The sequence below is a fragment of the Natrix helvetica genome (genome assembly GCF_964273705.1).
Source record: "Natrix helvetica genome assembly, chromosome: 6".
NCBI lineage: Eukaryota > Metazoa > Chordata > Lepidosauria > Squamata > Natricidae > Natrix > Natrix helvetica.
In genome coordinates this window covers 7,438,637-7,455,595 of record NC_138553.1, presented here as the reverse complement: position 1 = coordinate 7,455,595, position 16,959 = coordinate 7,438,637, and the positions used below count along the sequence as shown (strand labels likewise).

General features: G+C 45.4%; 1 protein-coding gene across 1 annotated transcript in view; it reads right to left on the bottom strand.

Moving 5' to 3' along the window:
• Positions 1–227: 227 nt before the first annotated feature.
• The window catches only part of CELF2 (CUGBP Elav-like family member 2), an 834,627-nt gene continuing 817,895 nt past the window's right edge, over positions 228–16,959 (bottom strand). Inside the window, exon 18 of the transcript XR_014175745.1 lies at positions 228–241. The gene's annotated coding sequence lies outside the window, so the exon portion shown is untranslated. The remainder of the gene's footprint in view (positions 242–16,959) is intronic.

Sequence of the window (16,959 nt, the reverse complement as noted above, 5' to 3'; positions counted from 1 at the left end):
AGAAGTGAAGCTGGGCAGGTTTCAAAGCAGAGCCAGCCCCGGGAAATGGGAGATCCCCGCAAAAGATGCAGGATGGAAAGCATTCCTCAACCCGGAACAAACAAACAAACACACAGGTTTCCTGCACCATTTCGGCTCAGTGAGGTCACACCTGTTCAAAGGGATTAAGAAGGAAAGATGTTCCCGGGTGAATTTCCCAGCTTGGGGGCAGATAATAATAATAAACACATCATTTTGCATTCTTTTCATCCAAAATAAAAAAGATTTATGGAATATATTAATTATACATATGGAATATATTAATAAATACATTTATTCGTACCCATTTCCTGTGTTCGTGGCCATGTTTATACTATTCCTCTCGTACGTGTTTGACAAACTAAGTAAATAAAATAAATATCCAACCCCAACCATCAACTTCATGTGGCCACCAAACAGTGAAAGAGTTGAGACCCTGTAGTAGTGCTGGCCAAAGGGGAGCCCTCCAGATTTGTTGGGACCACAACCCCCATCATCCTGGGCCAAGAAACCCAATGGCTTGGGGGGAGGGGGAATGGCAATGGCAATTTGGCAGGTTAGAAGAGTGCCTGGTGGAGAAGGCAAAGGTAAAGGTTCCCCTTGCACATAAGTGCTAGTCATTCCTGACTCTAGGGGGCGGTGCTCATCTCCGTTTCAAAGCCGAAGAGCCAGCGCTGTCCGAAGACATCTCCGTGGTCATGTGCCCGGCATGACTAAACGCCGAAGGCGCACGGAACGCTGTTACCTTCCCACCAAAAGTGGTCCCTATTTTTTCTGCTTGCAATTTTATATGCTTTCGAACTGTCACTTTGGCAGAAGCTGGGACAAGTCACGGGAGCTCACTCCATTATGTGGCGCTAGGGATTCGAACCGCTGAACTGTCCATCTTTCTGACTGACAAGCTCAGCCTCTTAGCCACTGAACCACCATGTCCCTTGCCTGGTGGAGAAGACAACACAAAACCCATCCCCTCCCATTTCAGTTTCCAGCCCAACCACCCATCCTCTTACCCTGGTCTCCAGTCTGCCCTGGTTTGGTTGAGTCCAGATGTTCCTTCAGCACTGCTTTCTCTGTTCCTGACAGATTCCAAATTAGGAGCCAGGCTGCCTCTGATTGGCTGGCGAGAGGAGGAAGGGCTGGTTGCAAAAGCTTTGATTTGTGCACCTACCAAGAAAAGGTGCTGACTATGGCTAATACCACTTTATAATGCCTTGGTAAGGCCACACTTGGAATCCTGCATTCAGTTCTGATCGCCATGATGTAAAAAAGATGTGGAGACTCTAGAAAGAGTGCAGAGAAGAGCAACAAAGATGATTAGGGGACTGGAGACTAAAACATATGAAGAACGGTTGCAGAAACTGGGGATGTTTAGCTTAAGAGAAAGAAGGACCAAGGGGGACATGATAGCAGTGTTTCAATATCTCAGGGGTTTCCCCAAAGAAGAGGGAGTCAAACTATTCTCCAAAGCACCTGAGGGCAGAACAAGAACCAATGGGTCGAAACTAATCAAGGAGAGAAGCAACTTAGAACTGAGGAGAAATTTCCTGACAGTGAGAACAATTAATCAGTGGAACAGCTTGCCTCCAGAAGTTGTGAATGCCCCAACACTGGAAGTCTTTAAGAAGAGATTGGACAAGCATTTATCTGAAATGGTATAGGGTTTTCTGCCTGAGTAGGGGGTTGGACTAGAAGACCTCCCAGGTCCCTTCCAACTCTACTATTGTATTGTATGGTTTTGGTTGGTTCATGGAAGAAGGTTTCATAAGGATTTTGGTGTGCCTGATGGTTGAGTATCTTGTGTGTAGGTGCTTTCACTTGCTGAGTTAGCATCTAATCTGTGAGTTATTGCTCCACTCTTTTCTTTTTTAACTGAACCAGTTTTGCACAGCAGCTGGTATGGCTTCATGTTATGTTTTGATTTCTAAAGGGGAAATGGATTGTGTGGTTAGAGTCAAGAACAGGGAGGGAGCATAAAGCTTGATCAAACTTTTATTTTTATACCGACTTTATTTTCTTTATATATAAAAAAGTCAAGGCAGCAAACATACCTAATACTCCTTCCTTCCTCCAATTTTCCCCCACAACAACCCTGTGAGATGAGTTGGGCAAAGAAAGAGTGGCTGACCCAAAGTCACCCAGGCAACTTTTGTGCCTGAGGCGGAACTAGAACTCCCAGGCTCCTGGTGATTGGCCCAAAGTCACCCAGCTGGTTTTCATGCCTAAGGTGGAACTAGAACTCCCAGTCTCCTGGTGATTGGCCCAGTCACCCAGCTGGTTTTCATGCCTAAGGTGGAACTAGAACTCCCAGTCTCCTGGTGATTGGCCCAAAGTCACCTAGACAGTTTGCATGCCTAAGAAAAGACTAGAACTCTCCGTCTCCTGGTTATTAGCCTGGTGCCTGCACCATTAGATCAAATTACCTCTCAAATTTCTTTTGGAATTAATTCTTAAGGGCTTATTTTTAAAGGGGATGATAAGATCTTCGTTACTCCGATACCCCTTTTTTTAAAAAAAAATTGATCAAGTGCCATCAAGGCATACCTGACTCTTAACTACCACGTGGAAGGGTTTTCTTCCAAGATAATCTGTTTGTTATCTGATCTTTTCCAGGTCTTCCAATGGTGCCTTCATCACTACTGTAACTGAATTCATACTCCTAGCTTCCATCTTTTTCAGCTCTAGAAACTTCTCCAAATACCTAACATCGTCTTTTTTTCAGGCGGCCAAAGTAGGATAATTTGAACCTGGTCATTTGTGTCTCAGATATCATTTCTGGGTTGATCTGTTCGACGATTCATCAGTTTGTTTTCTTGGCTGTCCACAGCATTCCCAAGCATGGTTCTGACCGAGGCTTCCCGAGAGCATGAAGCAAACTCCTTGTCCTGCCAAAACCCTCTTTTATTAATTGACTGTGAATTCTGCTCCTTCACATCCAGCAAAGTCTTTCGAGGGAGGATTTACAGTCACAGACCTTATCTGGCTTGGAGAGCTGCCAGGCCGATATCTGCAAAACTTGGCAAGGAGTCTCGGAGAGTCACAAACCAATGAAGCGAACTGATTGTCTCCTGCAAACTCCACTCCCCTTTCGCTCCTTTTTTATTTCCTCTGGGAGGGGCCATTCATTGTCCACCTGTGGCCTTCCTCCCAAGTCGGCCCTTGTTCATTAGCTGTTCCCTTTGTCTGGCAACTCTGTGCATGCGCACACTGGGAACAGGCTCCAGCTGTTCGTCTGCCCCACTGATGTCTGACTCTGAAGGCAGCTGATAACTGGCATACGGCCGTAGCACCCTCTCTGCCTCCGACCCAGAGCCTTCCCCAGACTCCAGGACTGGCCCATGTTCCTCCCCAACCTCCTGACTGTCCGAATCTGCTACCAGCTCTGCTGGCTGCTGGCAGCCCACAACAGACGTCTTTTCCAACTCCAAAGTTCAAAGGCATCAACGCTTTTCATCCTGCTTCTTCAGAAGTCCAACTTTCATTTCTGTAGAGGGTCACAGGGGGTACTGTGTCTTGCACAATTCTGATCTTTATGTAGGTGCAAACCTATCCTGGCTTCTGAACACCTTTTCCAAAGCAAAGCCTTCACTTTTACCAAGTGCTAAACCTATGACAGATTTCTTGATTGCCTGGAGCCCCAAATGTGTAACTTAGAGGTGATGGCTGCTTCTTGCTTGTAGACCCTGCTAGATTTAAGGTGATGGGAGTTGTAGTCTAGCCCATCCAGAGATTAGTGGAGGAAATGATTCGATGCAAAGTTGGAATCCCAAAGAGCAGGATTTTTGTGACAAGGTGAGAAGACACCGCAAAGTTTTGTTGAGCTCTCCATGGTGTTACCCTCATGCTATTAATTTTAGTTCTCCGCGCGAACAGCTGCATTGTACACTTCCAGAGCTTAATCCTTTTCATAATTCACCCACAATGTGCCAATGCTCACCTTGATCATTTCTAAAGTATCACAAACGGGTTGGGTCGGTTGGTTTGTTTAGCTGTCAATAAACATTCCCAGAACAACTGAAATGATTAAAGGCCTGGAGACTAAAACAGATGAAGAACGGTTGCAGGATTTGGGTTTGGTTAGTCTAGAGCAGTGTTTCTCAAACTTGGCGACTTTAAGTCCTGTGGACTTCAACTGATTTTATAATATTGACTGTACATCGCCCCGAGTCCCTTTTAGGGAGAGGGGCGGTCTAAAAATCTAAGAAATAAAAAAAAAAAAAACTCCCAGAATTCCCCAGCCAGCAGCTGGCTGGGGAATTCTGGGAGTTGAAGTCCACAGGACTTCTGGGAGTTGAAGTCCACAGGACTTAAAGTCGCCAAGTTTGAGAAACACTGGTCTAGAGAAAAGAAGGACTTGGAGGGACACGATAGCAATATTCCAGTATTTGAGAGGTTGTCACAAAAAGGAAGGGATCAACTTATTTTCCTAAGCACCAAGAAGGCAAAGCAAGAAACAATGGATGGAAACGAATCAAGGAGAGTAGCAACCTGGAGAAGGAGAAACTTCGTAACGGTGATTAATTAATCAGTGGAATGACTTGTCTTCAGAAGTTGTGGGTGCTTCATCACGGGAGGTTTTAAAGAAAAGACTGGAGAAGCCACTTGTCTGACATGGTGTAGAATCCCCTGCTTGTGCAGGGGGTTCTTCCGAGGTCAGTAAAATGAAGAAAAAGATCGTTGGGGGGGGGGAATATGCTGACATTGTAAAGCATTGTGTAGCAGTATATAAATTTAAGGGATTTTACTATTGCTACATGGGCGAGATAGAAAGTCGTCCATTGGGATTCCAAAGAGCTTTGATGAACATCCTTTGAGGACATGGGGAGGGAAAGGTGGAATGAGATAAAAGAGAAATCAAAACATTATGTGGGGTAACATAGTCTTTCCCATACATCATTTGGTCAACTTCTCTGGTTGGCTGTAGTCAACTCCGGCCAACAGTGTGTCCTCTTCTCATTTATGCTGGGTTTCTATGTAGGTCACTGGGTTAGGAGCTGGACTTAAAAGACGTACTGGGTGTGGGTCTTCATTTTGACAGGCGATAATCCAGGCACCAAGCCAAGAAGTACATTCCCACTCAATAATCTGGCCATTGAGTTACTCCGTTGAGAAACAATGGCCCATAACTCCCAAGGGGGATTAAGGCCAGGGCTTTTGGAAATCAAATCAAAAGGTTTGATTTGGGCAACGTATTCAGGGTTGTCAGGACATTAGGGAAGATCCGATGAAGCATTGTCTAGTGCCGGGATGGCAAACCTGTGGCATGTGTGCCAGAGGTGGCATGCAGAGCTCTCTCTGTGGGCATGCGTGCCGTCGCCAGCTCTCTTCTGGTTTAAAAAGCAGATCGTTTTCCAGGCCTTTTTCGGGCTGTTTTCAGGCTGAAAAGCAGCCTGAAAATGGCCTCAAAATGGTCCAAAAACCGGTCTGAAAACAGCCCAAGACCAGTCTGAAAATGGGGCAAAAAACGGCCTGAAAAACAGGCATGCGCACACCGGCCAGATGGTTTTTGAGTTTCCGACAGTCCGGTGCGCATGCATGCTCACGCATGCACATGTATTCCACTTTGGGCACTCAGTGCCCAAAAGGTTCGCCATCACTGGTCTATAGCAATAGCACTTAGACTTATATACCGCTTCACAGTGCTTCAAAAAGCAAGCGCACACGAGGTAAACCGGTGGTAACAAAATGTGAAATCTACCACTGCATGGAACTAAATATAACCACTTTCTGATTTCTTTTTTTCATCAACCCGCTAATTTGTAGAAAGTCGGAGGCCCTATCTCCCCCCCCAATGGCATTCTGCAAGTTTTTTTCCTAGCTTAGTCCAACTTTGCACAGGCCGCGTGGGTGTAAAACAGTTAGTTGAAAAATCTAAAGTTGTGCCAGGCTGCGAAAAGAATAGCTCTTGTCTTTTGAGCCATGGCTTATTTGCACAAACGCGTCTATTATTCTGCGTGATACGTTATAAATCCATCTTTCACTAACGCATGAAATATGTATTTATATCAGAGCTATTATGGCAAGGGAATCTTAAGTTTTGAGGCTGGGCTGGATATCACTTCCCTACCGTCTATAGAAATCTATACATTCTATATTATTATCTGCCCATCCACACATCTCCAGCCTTCTACTGGATTTCTTTAAATGGGTCTGTATATGTGCACATCAGCACAGAATGCACACCTACATATACCCTCTTTCCCCCAAAATAAGACCTCCCCAGATAATAAGCCCAATCGGGGCTTTTGAGCGCATGCACTAAAATAAACCCTCCCCTAAAAATAAGTCCTCCCTGAAAATATTGCAACACAGCAGCAGCCAGGAGGGGACTACTCTCGCTGCCTTATGCACCTCAAAAATAATAAGATCTCCCCAAAAATAAGGCCAAGAGCTTATTTGGGGGGTCAAAAGAAAATAAGACCCTGTTTTATTTTCGGGGAAACACGGTAATAATTTCATGTTTCAATTAAGTATGGTGACTAACACAGGGGTGGGATTCAAATATTTTAGAAACCGCTTCTCTGCCCGGTTGCTGTGTGGGCGTGGCCTACTCAGCCTCCCGCACCACCGCGGGAGGAGGGGGAGTTTTGCCCTCACCAGGCTCTGGAGGCTTTCTTGAAGCTGCTGGGAGGACGAAAACAGCCTCCCACGGGCTCCGGAGGCCATCCGGGGGCTGAAAACAGGCCTGTTTGAGAAACTTCCGGTAGGCCCGTTTTTCGCCCTCCCCAGGCTCTGAGGCTTTCCTCGAGTCTCTGGGAGGGCAAAACCGGCCTCCCCCCAGGCTCTGGAGGCCAGAAGGGGTCCTGTTTCCGGACTTCCAGAACTTCCGGTAGGCCTGTTTTTTCACCCTCCCAGAGCCTCCACACAAGCCCTGCACTTACCTGGCATTCAAACGGGCTGTGTGGAGACTCGTGGGCGGGGTGGGCAGGGTCAGCCAGACCTTGCAACTACCGGTTTGGCGAACCAGATTAAAATTAACATCCTGTTCGCCCAAACCAGTCCGAACAGGCGGAATCCTACCCCTGAACTAACAGCAAGATTGTTAGTTGGAAGCTATCATTTAAATCCCGGGATGTCCAACCTTTTTTTTAAAGACTTTTAAAAAGTCTTTTAAGATTGGTGGACTTCAACTCCCAGAATTCCTCAAGCAGCCAATGCCAAGGCTGGGGGATTCTGGGAGTTGACGTTTACAGCTCTTCAAAGTTTCCAAGTTGGGGTAGCCCTGTCTTAGAGAGGGATGCCGCTTGAAGGAGCCGCAGCTGTCAATTTCATAAAGAAGAATCCGAAGACTTACCAAGCGAGAAGAGCGTGGAAGCTTTCAAATCTGGAGTTTGTGGCACCGTTCCCATCCAACGCAGTGTTTCTCAAACTTGGCGACTTTAAGTCCTGTGGACTTCAACTCCCAGAATCCCCCAGCCAGCATAGCTGGCTGGGGAATTCTGGGAGTTGAAGTCCACAGGACTTAAAGTCGCCAAGTTTGAGAAACACTGATCCAACGCATGCTTTAAAGATACCTTGCAACTTGTTCCTTTGCTCCCACCCATTGATAGCAAGTGCTTGGTTTTATTCCCCCCCCCCCAAATCTCTTTTAATAAATACCAAATAGAATATTTTCCTTTCTGCAAAGTGATTCATTTCCCCTTCCCTTCCTTTGAGATGCACTTTAGCCTGCAATCGACAATAAATCTCTCCGCGCTTCGCGTCAGTCACCTCCATGGTTAAGCCTGCCATGAGTAAACAGCTTGCTTACGTCTTTCTGCCCTCCAATCTGGAGTCTTCATCCAACAGCAGTTTAGCCTCATTTCCTTTACACCTCGTAGAAAGTTAGCACCCATCCCTCCTAGAAGAATGAAATATTTTAGGAAATAATAAAAAGGCAGAATATTATATTTCCCCTAAAAGCAGGGCTGGTGCTCAGCAGATTCTCACCAGTTTTAGAGAACCGGTAATGGAAAATTTGAGTAGCTTAGAGAACCAGTAAATACCACCTCTGGCTGGCCCCGCCCCCATCTGTTCTCAGCCTCCCGATTCCCAGCTGATCGGGAGGGAATGGGGATTTTACAGTATCCTTCCCCTGCAATGCCCAGCAAGTCACGCCCACAGAACTGGTAGTAAAAAAAATTGAATCCCACCACTGCCTGGGTAGAATGGTAGGATCAGCCTTCACTCAAGATCCAAACCAGGAAGGCCATTAACACCAGAGTTGTATTCACTTACTTTCCCTACTGTTTCTCAAATGTGTGCGTGCTATGCATGCGCTCGGCCTCCCGCTCATGCGCTTTGATTGCCAGGTGGTTTGCATGCATGCACATGGCTTGAAAACATGCCTAAGTAGGACGGCATAGAGCCAGGATGGGTGGATAAGTCCACCCTCGATTTCCATCACCAGTTCGGGCAAACCGGTCTGAACCGGCTGAATACCACCTCTGATTAAGACACAATAGGAATGGCCTAACCTTTCAGGACACAAGCCTCCTCATTATTACATCATCTCAGAGAGTCCAGGCTTCAATCAAACTTAACTCAGACAACCTAAAAGTTAACTATGACCCCTACAGCAACCAAGAGAATACATGCTCTTGCCACAGGAACAGGAAGCGCAAATTCAAAGCCCAGAGAAGGTATAAATAACCCTCAATCTCCACTCCATGTGGTCAGCTGCCCAGGACTTCAAAACCCATGTGGTCCTGTCCACCATTAGAAACCATCTTTCCAATCAGCCTCCATGTTTCTAGTGTCTTTCTCCCCACTTGGAACCGAACAAGATGGATATTTCTTCCAACAATATCCCGCTCTCTTGATTTCATTTTCACAAAACACCCTTACCAAGGCAGGGTTTTTTTTTAAATAGTGGCTGTGTTTGTGTAACTTCTGGATGTCTATGGAGCTTCTCCGTCATGCAGGTCATGGTTCTGAAGAAGCTTCTTTAATGAGAAGCGAAATGTCCCCAAGAGAAGAAAAAAAAATGAAGAAAGTCCAGTTGCCTTTTGAAAAGAGCGCCTTGGGGACATCCCTTCTGGAATTTGGCGACTTATAATCCAGGTTATGGGACATCTGTGGCTCAGTGGCTAAGATGCCGAGCTTGTCAATCAGAAAGGTTGGCAGTTCGGCAGTTCGAATCCCTAGCGCCATGTAAGGGAGTGAGCTCCCGTGATTTGTCCCCGCTTCTGGCCAACCTAGCAGTTCAAGCAGTTTGGCTGTTGAGCGGCGAAGGGAAAATGCAGAGATTTCACTTCCAGTGTCGTGGGCACGGATCAGGAGAGGAAGCGTAACTCATCCGGGCTTCCTTCTTCTCTACGTTGAACTTCCCATCTCTGACGCATCCAGCACTTCTCTCCATAAGAGCTGAGTCATCATGGTGACACTTTGACACTTTCTCTGGAGGCTGCAAAAGAAAAAAGAAAGGAAATAAATTATTTATGTATTTTTCTACTGAGAGCAGAGATGGTATTCAGACTGGTAGTGGAAATCATGGGTGGACCAGCCCCGGCTCTATGCCATCCTATTTAGCCATGTTTTCCAACTGCGCATATGCGTGCATGCCACGCATGCGTTTAAAGCACATGCGCATACGGTTGAGCGCACTCCTATTTGCAAACCAGTAGGGAAAGTAAGTGAATGCCACCCCTGGCTGGAGAGGTCTACGGATGCTAACTTGGCCCACGTAGTAGCAATATTCCTGGGCTCTTTTTTCCCTCAGCAGAACGAAAATGCCAACTGCGAGTCCATTGAATATTCTTTTCCAGCCTACACAACTTCGATGTAGAGCACAGTCAATTCGAAAGGGTAAAAAAAAAAAAAGAAACCCAATGCTTGTCCCTCAGTGTTATTAAGGAATGGCTGTATCGGAAAAGATTCAGGTTTTGTTCTCAAAAAGAAGGCAGTCCAGCTGGGAGGCAACAGCCAGCCTATTTGCCAGTTCTCCGAATTACTCAAAATTTCCGCTACCGGTTCTCCAGAACCTCTCAGAACTGGCTGAATTTATTTATTTATTTATTTATTTACTGTGCTTCTAGACCGCCCCCTCTCCCAAAAGGGACTCGGGGCGGTGTACAGTCCATGCAAAGAATACATCAAAATACAATAAATAGAAAAATTAAATATGTACAGTTAAATATGGAGGAGGTTAAAATAGAGTTAAAAAGAACTGTACAGTTAGCCAGTATATATAAATATAATTTTAAAACCCCTAAGAAACACACAAATTAAATTAAAAACAATACCCCTAAAATAACCAGTTAATAGTACATCTACCAGGAGGTAACAGTTGTAATTATGCCAGGCCCGCTAATCGGAACAGGTGAGTCTTCAATTTTTGCCGGAAGGAGCGGAGGTCAGTGGTGGTTCTGATGTCGGGGGGGAGGTCATTCCAGAGGGTTGGGCCCATCACAGAGAAGGCCCTACTCCTTGGTGTCGCCCGCTGGCATTGCCTAGTGGACGGCACCAGGAGAAGCCCCTCCCTGTGTGAGCGAATTGGCCGCAGGGATGTCTGTGGGAGGATGCGATCCCGCAAGTAACTAGGTCCTGTGCCATGGAGCGCTTTAAAGATGGTAATCAGGACCTTGAAACGCACCCGAAAAACCACAGGTAGCCAGTACAGCTCGCTGATGCAACGGTATTGCAAAATGTTGACACTCTGGACCTTATGCTTATGAATGGCATCATGACCCATGTAGTCCTCAACTTCTGACCACAATGGAGCCTAAATTTTCTGTTGCTAAGCGAGGCAGTTATTAAGTAAATTGTACTCCATATTACAGCCTTTCTTGTCACAGTTGTTAAGTGAATCACTTAAGTGAGTCACATGGTTGTTAAGTGAATCCAGCTTCCCCACCAACGTTGCTTGTCAGAAGGTCGCCAAAGAGGATCCCATGACCCCAGGACCCTGCAACCGTCATAAATATGAGTCAGTTGCCAAGCATCCCAAGTTTTGATCATGGGTCCATGGGGACGTTGCAATAATCATGTGCGAGGGGAACCTTTACCTTTACCTGCATATATCACTGTGGCTACATTCCTGAACCAGCTGAAATGTCTTTATTGATGTATTTATTAATGGAATTTGCTCTCCTTGAAATCTAAATATCCTTTCCTCTAAACTCTTTCAAAATAGCCCAATTCTGTTTTAGTTTTATTTTCCCAAGGCAGGGCTCTGCTAACTGCCAACTTCTGCCAGCTCTATTCAAGAACGTTGAATATGATGGAGGAATCTTGAAGAGTCAGCTTTCTAACCACTAACCGCAAGGAACCTGGTTTGAGGAAAAAGGAACTCGGCTATGCCTGAAACCACAGTGTTAATTCATGATGTGGCAGCTGGACTTAACCCAACACATTTTCTTTAGCTGCACATCCTGGTATTAAATAAATATTCTTTTTCGAAGAGCAATGGATCTCCAGCAAAATAATAGAGTTGGAAGGGACTGTTCTGACCCAGCCTTAGAAGAAGCAAGAAGCAGACTCCTTGTCACAACCCCCCCTCTTTTTTTACCTCTTGTGAATTAATGGCATTTACTCACCAAAAAGTCCAGGCAATAATTCTTCAAGGAGTTAACTGCAAAATCTTCAGAAATACGAACTGTTGTCTCCTACGATAACCACTCCCCTTTCCTTCTATTTATTCCCCAGCCAGGGAGGGGGAATTCAACGTCCATGTGTGCTTTGCTTCCTGAGTCGACTCCTTGTCCTCCGTTGTTCCCCTCTCCTAACAGCTCTGCCCATACGTGCATCTGGAACAGGCCCCAGCTGTTCTTCCTCCTCACTCATCTCAGCCTCTAAAGGCAGCTGCCTCTCCGGTGGCTGGGAAATGTCAGACAGCCCTGGCTTTATCTCTGCGTCCAATGCAGACACCTCATCAGACCCTTCCCCAGACTCCAGCACTGGCCCAAGTTCCTCCCCAATCTCATCATCTAAGTCTGCCCCCAGCTCCACTGGCAGTTGACGGGCCACAACAGGGACCTTGGAGATCTTCTACTGCAATTCCTTATACAGGCAGGAGATGCTATACCAGCAATCCTCAAACTTTCCAGCTTGGCAGACTGGTGAGGGGATGCTTCCAGGCGCAGGTGCCCGCATAAATGGAGCTTTATGCTTGAGCCCTCACCACTCGCACAAATGAAGCTGTGAGTGCTAGCCCACAATTTGCACAGCCCGGGTCTGAATGGGCTGTGCGCCAATAATTATGTTGCGGCCCAGGGGTTGGGGACCTCTGCCCTATACCATTCCAGACAAATGGCTATCCTGTCCCTTCTTGAAAACAGAGGTGATTAGAATCAGACACAATTGGACAGGGGAAACTTTTACCTTTTACCTTTTTATTTCACTCTAGCAAAACCAAGTCTTTAGGACCTTGCGATGATGTTCCACAGGGAAGGAGCTTCTTAGTCCCGTTAGATGGACTTCCTTAGAAGAGATGAGCTGTAACATTCCTTGCCTCCCTGCTCTGGCGGATCGATAGATGTCACTGGGAAAAGACGTTCCTTCAAATAACCTGGTCCCAAGCCACATGGGGCTTTGAAAGTGACAACCAGCACCTTGGATTGGACCAAGAAGCAAATTGGCAGCTGATGGAGATGATACCTGTGGACATCAAGATCTACCCCAAAATTATGTGGACCGCAGCATTTTGAACCCACTGAAACTTCCAGATATTTTTCAAGGGCAGTCCCTTGTAGAACACTTTGCAACAGTCAAGACAGGAGGTGACAAGACCATCGGTAGCTGGGAGGAAGGATTGTTGGTTTCACATCTTCTCATCAGGGTATTTCTGAACCCTACAGAGATGAACAGCAGGTGGAAACTCCAAAGTTTGAAAAGACAGCTACAAGTTTGCTCATTTCCAGACTTCAGAACTAACCTTGTCAAAATTTGGCAAGCTCTGACGTGTGATTGCCAACTGATTAAACGCAACATCCTTGCTCTTGCGCTTTCTCAGTAGTTTGATCTACAAAAAAAAACCAGATGAAGTTTTTCCACTGGATGGATATATAAACCGTGTCGGATGTTCTTGTCCCTAGAATCAACCACTATGGAAGACACGCGGAAAACAGGCTCTTATAGAAGTTGGCAGCCGTCCCTTAAATATTTTTTTAAACCATATAAAGATGTCAATTGGTAAACCTCACTGGGGAGCCGGTGGAAGAAGAGAGAGGCAAGCTGCTATTAAAATGTCTCCGCTCCTATTGAGTGTAATTTCGATGCCATCATTAATAACACATGTCACAACAAGGGAATTATCCATCTGTCCTGGAGATGATTAAGTTTGAGCCCTCAAGCTTTTCCCCCAAATATTTAACACAGGATACAGAGAACATCGGAAAGGAACCATCAGCGTACACATCTGGTCAAACTTTGCAACAGAAGAACTGTGGGCTCAGAGCTTTCTCTTGCTGCTCTTTCTTTATCCATATTAGTGCTACCAAAATGTTCTGCCAACTGAACGATGTGACAGCTTTATGTTTTGCTGTTGGTGCTGAAAAACAGAGATGGCAATAGCAGAACCAGAGGAAGTATGAATGGAACTGGCAAAGTTTCAGCGAGGTCTCACTTGCCATCTCTACCAAGAAAGCAATTAGAACACAAATACTGCAAACGGCAAGAGATATAAGATTCCACTACTATTGGAAGGATACAGGATGATGTAATGCAATGTTATAATAAAAACTAATTAAAATTTAGTTAAATTTTGAATATCACGCATAAAATGAAGTAATAATAGTTATAGTCAAATAAATGATTAACAATGCTAATAATGCATATATGTATGTATGTATGTTGTATTTGTACTGATAAATAAATAAAGGGAGACTAGTATAGATCTATTTTGAGCTAATTAGCTCTCATCAGCTAGCCATACCCTTACTGGGATTTGAACCTGGGCTGTATTATATCATAGGCAGGAGTCTTAGCCACTAAGCCACAGGCTCGCCTCCTTATCAGTTGAGCCAGGGAAATAGGTATGTATTTGTGTTACAACCCCTGGTATGCCTAAATATGGGAGGAAGGTCACTACTCCCTCTTCTGTCCTTCGGCTTATCACAGAAGACCATGCAGGCAGAAAACCATATTTTTATTTTTAATGTTGCCTTTTTATATTTGTGTTGTATTTGTACTGATAAATAAATAAAGGGAGACTAGTATAGATCTATTTCGAGCTAATTAGCTCTCATCAGCTAGCCTTCCCCTCCTGGGATTTGAACCTGGGCTGTATTATATCTTATGCAGGAGTCTTAGCCACTAAGCTAATATATATAATTAGATTGATAATTGGAAATTTTATATAAATTGTGAGGACTATGGAGAGGATGCACAAACGTTTTGTAACCAAAGATAAAAAATTTTATATAGAATATAATATAAAGATGTAATATTACTTGATGGTTTTAGGATGATGTAATTAAATGCTAGTTATAACATAAATTTATTTTAAATGTAGTATATTTCACAAAAAATAACTAGTAATAGTTATAGTCAAATGAAGGTTTAATAATGAGAATAATTGTATACATACATATTAAATATTATACATTATTAAGTCGAAGTGATGTCCCGGTGTTTGGAGGCCGTCGGGGTCTGGATGGGGGACAACAGACTCAAACTCAACCCCTCCAAGACCGAGTGGCTGTGGTTGCCGGCACCTCGGTTCAGCCAGCTGACTCCATCGCTGGCCATAGGGGGCGAACAGTTGTCCCCTGTGGAGCGGGCGCGCAATTTGGGTGTCCTCCTTGATGCCCGGCTGTCAATGGAGGACCATGTGGCAGCCGTGGCAAGGGGGGCATTCCACCAGGTTCGCCTGGTGCGCCAATTGCGCCCCCTACTGGACCGGAGTGCCTTGCGCACGGTCACTCATGCGCTGGTGACGTCTCGCCTGGACTACTGCAACGCTCTCTACATGGGGCTTCCCTTGGGACGCGTCCGGAGACTGCAGCTAGTTCAGAACGCAGCCGCGCGGGTTATTATGGGAAGTACCCGTTACTCCCACGTAACACCTCTCCTGCGCGAGCTGCACTGGCTACCTGTAGCCTTTCGGGTGCGTTTCAAGGTATTGATCACCATCTTTAAAGCGCTCCATGGCGGAGGACCTAGTTATCTGCAGGATCGCATCCTACCACACACGTCCCTGCGACCTATCCGCTCACACAGGGAGGGCCTTCTCCTGGTGCCGTCCGCTAGGCAATGCCAGCGGGCGACACCTAGGAGTAGATCCTTCTCTGTGATGGGCCCAACCCTCTGGAATGACCTCCCCCCCGACATTAGAACTACTACTGACCTCCGCTCCTTCCGACAGAAACTGAAGACACACCTGTTCCGACTGGCTGGTTTGGCATAATTTACAACGTCTACCCCCCCTGGCATATACTTTTTACTGGTTTTTAGAGGGATAATGTATAAATTGTATGATATTTTAAATTTTATATTGTTTATTTATTAGCTGTACAGTTTTGGTCTATTTTATCCTCCTCCTATGCATACATGTATTTTATTTGGTGTTTTTTAATACGGACTGTACACCGCCCCGAGTCCCTTTCGGGAGAGGGGGCGGTATATAAGTGCTAATAATAAATAATAAATAAATAAATAAATTAGATTGATGATAGATTCTATATAAATTGCAAGTGAAAACTATTGTGAGGAAGCACAAAGGTTTTGCAACCAATCGACATACTGTATGTAACTGGAGGATGTTTTTTATATTTTGTGTGCGTTTATGTTTGTTTGTTTGTTTTAAAATAAAATTAAAAAAAGAAGTCAGTTTTCCCAGTTAGCAGCAGTTTGTCTTTCCAGTAGACCTGGTAATGTATTGTAGGAAGTAAGCACCCACCTGAAATATCCTGGAAAATAGTTTTTATTCCACCATATCCTGCAAACACCTCCTTTCTTTCTGATGACCCCAAGATGCTCCAAAAGGCTAGCTTAAATTCCTGTTGTCACCACAACCTACTTCTAAAAACCACCAAAGTGGGAAAGGTTGTGTTTTTGAATCTATACAGGAGAAGGGCCAAAGCCCATTTACTTCATTGACATATAGTTAGTCAATCCTAAGGAAGGCAAAAGAAGGTTGCCTTCCTCATTTCCCTAAACTAGAGGATTACTCATGTCTTAGGGCAGGGAAGGGGAACCATGGGACTTTTGTGACTTATGGACTTCAACTCCCAGAATTCCTGAGGCAGAAGTGGGGAACCATGGGACTTTTGTGACTTATGGACTTCAACTCCCAGAATTCCTGAGGCAGAAGTGGGGAACCATGGGACTTTTGTGACTTATGGACTTCAACTCCCAGAATTCCTGAGGCAGAAGTGGGGAACCATGGGACTTTTGTGACTTATGGACTTCAACTCCCAGAATTCCTGAGGCAGAAGTGGGGAACCATGGGACTTTTGTGACTTATGGACTTCAACTCCCAGAATTCCTGAGGCAGAAGTGGGGAACCATGGGACTTTTATGACTTATGGACTTCAACTCCCAGAATTCCTGTGGCAGAAGAGGGGAACCATGGGACTTTTGTGACTTATGGACTTCAACTCCCAGAATTCCTGAGGCAGAAGTGGGGAACCATGGGACTTTTATGACTTGTGGACTTCAACCCCCAGAATTCCTGAGGCAGAAGTGGGGAACCATGGGACTTTCATGACTTGTGGACTTCAACTCCCAGAATTCCTGAAGCAGAAGTGGGGAACCATGGCCCTTTCGTGACTTGAGGACTTCAACCCCCAGAATTCTTGAGCCAGGGATGGGGAACCAAGTCCCTGTTATGACTTGTGGACTTCAACTCCCAGAATTCCTGAGGCAGAAGTAAGGAACTGTGGGCCTTTCATGACTTGTGGACTTCAACTCCCAGAATTCCTGAGGCAGAAGTAAGGAACCGTGGGCCTTTCATGACTTGTGGACTTCAACTCCCAGAATTCCTGAGGCAGAAGTAAGGAACCGTGGGCCTTTCGTGACTTGTGG